The following is a 5,527-nucleotide window of genomic DNA, read 5'->3' as shown; positions in this document are numbered from 1 at the left end:
AGGGGCTTTTACAGTTTTATGGAGAAAGTTTTTGGATGATGATGAATTTGATTTATTGGTGATTAAACATATCTCTACAAAAGTAACAGACATGAACTGACCTCAACCCAGTCTACATCTGGGCTCTCCAAAAAACCACACAGCTGCTTCCTCCGAATTTTCAGGGTGTTTTACTCAGTCCAGATTTTTTCAGATGGGGGGGGTTGATTCAGACTGGTCCCAGAGAACACAGCTGATCTCGACAAACGCCCGCTCCAATCTGAATAAAGAATAAAAGGAGCTCCTTGAAATGTATTATTGTGTTTTCTGGTGACTCAGGCAGCAGCCTTCTATCAGTCTGATCAAAACCCTCATAAAAGTTTGCTGTGTGTTTAATTTTTTATCATCAGTGAGATTGAAAGAAAATGTAGCAGCACATTTATCAGGACAGTTTGGGGGGTTTTTATTTTGAAAAGTTCTGTTTATGTATGATTGTAATAAAAAAGAAGACTCGTTGTGATCAATGTTTTTTTTCGCCGTTCAGAAAAAAAAACATTTGAGAAAATTTTTTTCAAAATTTGTGCTCATGGAAATACTGAACATTTTTCAACTAAAGCATTTGACACATCAGTCAATGATCCCGAAGTGAAAAAAAAGAAAACCTCCCAAAAGCTCCCGTCAGGGAACTGACCTCAGATCCCAGTTACAGTTTGGACTCTCCCGTCCCGCAGACAGATCTTCACTGCTAATCCTCCCGGTTATTATCACTCATGTCCAGCCTGTCAGAAGGAAGGGTTTTATTTTAAGCTGAGGGGCCACAACTTTTCAGCGGCTCGAGAGTCCACATCCAGTTAATCGAATTAGAAAAAAATAAAATCTGTTAAAAATCAGATCATTTCCATCTAGACCAAATGAATGAGTAAAACAGATGAAGTGATCATCTGATGAGCGCTTCCCGGTCCTCTCGGTGGTTGACTGTGGTGCAGAAGTACGGAAGTGTCTATGAATCCTTTTGTGTAATGTTACTGTGGAGTGTTGTTACATCTTGAGTATTGACCGACCTTTTGGGGTTTGTCAACCCCACTTTGATGGTATTTTTTTTTACACTTTTTTACACTTATTCACTACCAATATTCACTACTCTGAGCCCCCTGGTGCACACGGGCGCTCCAGCCTTTCGCTCACGTCTGAGCCATCTCTGATACCTAGCTTTCTTTCACTCTTACCCTCCTCCACTCGTTTCCAAAGTAACAGTAAGCCCCCCAAAGACACTACCTTCTCATTTCCGGGCCATAACACAGGCGGTCTCTGCGAAGGTTCACTATTTGCGCTGGACAGTCAGGGACCAATTTAAGGGGACAGGGGTGTACGATTATCGATTTCACAAATTTAAACCCCAGTAAATTAAGCGACAATTAATTTTGTAAGTTTACTAAAACCTCAGAAAATAGTATTCCGGGACCAAATTTAAGGGAATCAAACGGAAAGAAACAAGTTTCGCAACACCCCGGTGTTTCCAGGGGGGGGTCACCCTCCCAAATCCCAGCCGCCGCTCCCTTCAAATTCTCGGGTACTCGCACTACTGGAAAAAACAGATAACTATCTTGCCCCGTATCTACTCTTTTGGGGTTCCCAAAAATTTCCGTTTACCACCGTCACTTTGTAAATTCCTCAAAGTGTCTCGATCCCCGGGCGGCGTCGGTTTATCAATAAAGAACGAGGGTCTGGGCCCAGCTTTTAAAACCCCCATTATGTTTCTGTTTATAACTCCTCTTTTAGCAAGACGTTCTAAAATCACGCTGGTTTTTTTGCAAATAACTGGTTGGGAACGCTACACTTAAATTTTCCCGATGTTTCTCGAGTTGTTTTCTTTTGCCAAGGTTTAAGTGTGTGCAAATACAAAATTGGATCATATAGTAAAAAAATATAAATTATATTTTAGCATCAAAAATAGAAATAAAAGGGAAAATTTAAGACCTTTAAGGGGTTTTAGTGATTTTACATTGAATAAAATTTTGAAATCAAAAACGCATGATAACGCGTTATCAATATCAGGATAAATTTTCGACAAGATGGTACTAAAAAAACGTAATCGTACATCCCCCAAGTGGGACCCCCAGCCCCCGGCTCCACCCCCCTTAAGCGGGCCCCCCGCTATGCCGATTCTCGACGTCAAATCTTTTCCCTCTCGAACAAAAACAGTATGCCTATTTTTCCCTTTTCCCGCAGAGAGGAATTTGCTTTTTCCCTCTTTTTTCTCATCAGCAGCTGCTAAACTTTCAGAAACCTGGTTGTGATGCCAGGTATATCTCCTTGGGAGAGAATAACCCTCAACCTTCAGAAAATTTTGGGAAGTGTACAACCAAGAACATTGGGCGGCAGCACCTCCCCCAACCCCGGGTTTTGGGTTTTGGGGGGATGGGGAGCACATCATAAAAACTGATCCACTACCCCCTGCTCCACACTCTCTCCACTTAACTTCCCTTTTTCCTCCACTAGCCCACAAATTTCTACAAAGGGTTTCACTGAAAATTGATAACCTTCTCCCTTTCATGTTGGTTTCATTCCAACACTGCAGATGAAACCGCCTTTTTGAACGTGGTGAAGGTCTGCTCTAAAATCATCAGGGAGCCCTTCTCCCCTCATGCAAACAGACAAAGATTTTATAGGGATTCTTCCAAATTCTGTGGGGCTGAGTTGAGTGGCTTCCCTCGGAGGCCGAGGAGGAGGACTAGGTTTGTCCCCCGAGCTGCCAGCCCCTCAGTTGGATGCTTAAGTTGAACAAGAAAGCTAAATGCACTTTAATACTTGCCTTTTTAAATTACGTTTTGTTTTTAAAATACGTCAGTCTTTTTTTAATCTGAATATGCAATTGTGTGGGTGTTTTTGTTTTGTATGTCCTTTAAGCTGTTGGTAAAGTGATTTAATTGAAAAGAAATTTAACAAAACTGAATGATTCTGTTAATGTCAGGACTCACTGAGCCTTTCTGCAGTTTTCCTCACAGCTGAGACCAGTCTCGTCTTCCCTCCTCCCCCCTTGTTGTACTTCTTTAGGTCCAACCATCCAAACCCCCTCTGACACTGCAGCATATAGGCCAGAGTGAGCAGTGGATCAAGAGAGTTTTTTTCTTTGTCTCTTTTCTGACATCAGGAAACCCCTTTTATCTCCTAAATGAGGGGTTCGTTCATCTCCTCAGACAGTGGAAAGATGTTGATCATCTGAGGGAAATTTTTTATTCCCCACATCTTCGCTTATTTATGGCTCTTGGATGATTTCTGGACGTTCTCTGTCTACCCCCGAGACCTCCTAAAAGTCGTGGTTGGCTCCGAGAGAGCCCTGAAGGAAGCGAACAAACAGGTTCCCGGTGACCATTTTTTTCTGAGCGGGATTTCTTCTTGGGTCCCCATAGGGAAATCATACAGAGACTTGTGGGGAACCGGGGGGGGGGGTGTTCCCCCCCCGGGCGTTCTTCAGAACTTCTGTCTTCTTGTTTGGGGGTAACAGTGGGAAAATGTAGACTGAGCCCGAAACTCCTGAACACCAGATGAAAAAAAGCGTAATGATTTCTGGGAAAATCACACTCTCTCTTTGAAATCTCTGTACAAACCCTGGTACAAATGAGGACTTTCATCCCGACCACAGGCTCCATCCTCTTGGTAGAACATTATTTCCTTCCTCCCTGTTCAAAAAGCCAGCCTCCCCAGCTTTAGAAGAACTTCCCTGCAGCCTCCATCAGTCCTGTGGACTCATCTCAGCCCCCCATGGAAAAATTTTTCTTTTTCCTCTTTGTCTGAACCTCACAAAGTGTAATACAGTCGTCAGGGTCTTGGGCACTCCCCTCTGTCTGTAGTCAACATGTCTCCAAAAACTTTTGCATTTATCCAGCAGAAGACTGGGGCTGCACACAGGGGTTGGGGCTTTTCCCGGGGGTCTTGATTTTGGGAGATATTCTGCTGGACAGCTCCCTTTATCACTGAACCTCTTCCCGAAGTAATCCTCCTTTTGGGCGCAGGAAGCCCCCGTACTTCTGTTACCCCCCGCAAAAATGTAGGGGGGATCGATTTTCTGTGCAGGGTTTGGGAAATGATCCAACCAGGCCCAGGGAAGCAGGTTCCCCTTGATGAGGTTTGCGCAGCACGTTGACTGATGCCTTCTGTGTGACATCAGACACAACCTCATGTTGTTTGAAGGGCCAGTGAAAATCTGCTTTCACCAGGCCGTCAAAGAGAAAAAAAAGTTTCCCGACAGCCAGCGCTCTGCGTGACCTTCCCTTTAATGTTGACGGGAAAAAATGGGCACCGAAAAGACTGTACTCTCACTTGATCAAGTCAGTCCTGAACAAAGCACAATCCCCACACGACATCTTGGTTTTCCAAACCCTTGCCCACCCGAGTGAACTTCTGCACTGAGAAAGGTTTTTCCAACGCCAGCGACGCGAGGGCAGAAACCCGCTGTGGTCTGTGTTGGTCAGGAAGGCTTTTTAAAAAGTCGTGGGACCTGATTGGAGTGTCATGGGGGGCCTTCTCTTTAACTTTTTTCAAGGCTTCACCTCATTTGGGGATTAACCCCTTACCTGTCCTTGTGATGTACACTCAGTGTAATCCTTTAGGGGGTTCCTCTTCCTCTTTCATCAGTTCCTTCAAACGTTCACATGTCCCCCTCAAACCCCGATCTTATGTTTTAAAAATCCTGCAGACCAACTCACTGGAAGAAGAACAAACAAGAGACAGAAAAAACAGTATCCCTGTTTTGAAGTCCAAAGAACAAAAACTGACTTTAAATATTTTGTAAAGAGTTTTTTTTCTTCTCATGATAAATCATTTTTAGAGGGAAACATTGAAATTTCTTTATTTATCACCCGTGAGGGGGGGGTGTCAGTGTTTGATTGACAGCAGTTCGTCTGCACCCTTTATCCAACAGATTTCCGGGTCGTTCCTTTTTTCTTTTGACTGATCCCCTAATAAAAAAAATGGACTTATGTTCATCTCTTGTTTTTCCCCTGCACTACCAACATTTCCCTTTGCTGTTTCACAAAAAAAGCCTTTTTAGTTTTAAAACAACAATATAATTTTGTTTATATCAAAGTAATTAAAAAAGTCAGATTGATAAAATGAGGCTGGTATGTAAGGGAGGGAAAGAAAAAAAAAAAGTGAACAAAACATAAAAGAGTGGTGTAATGTAGAGTCTTACTTTTTTGGATCTTTTTCCCCAAAAGGGGGGCAGAGGATGTCCTGATGAAGGGAACTGGTCCCCTATAGGGGAAATGCCTGTCTGCAGAAACCCGTTCCACAGCTGGTAAGATGGATCCTTCAGGACGCCCCGACACAAAGCAAGCCGGGCACTGCTCCCCCAAGGGGACAGACTCCTCTTCCTCTCTCTTCAACACATTTTTCACATTAAAATCTTTTCAGAAATCAAATTTTACATCACTGTCCCGAAGCCACGGCTAAGAGAACAGGAAAAGTTTTAAATTTACTTCCTTTGATTTCGACTCTCCTGCTTTTATCAACACCAATAACTGCTTTCCCTATTGTTAGGGGTGAACGA

The sequence above is a fragment of the Mugil cephalus genome, chromosome 18, assembly GCF_022458985.1.
Source record: "Mugil cephalus isolate CIBA_MC_2020 chromosome 18, CIBA_Mcephalus_1.1, whole genome shotgun sequence".
Lineage (NCBI taxonomy): Eukaryota > Metazoa > Chordata > Actinopteri > Mugiliformes > Mugilidae > Mugil > Mugil cephalus.
The sequence above is the reverse complement of the archived record's forward strand: the minus strand, read 5'-3'. Positions refer to the sequence as shown.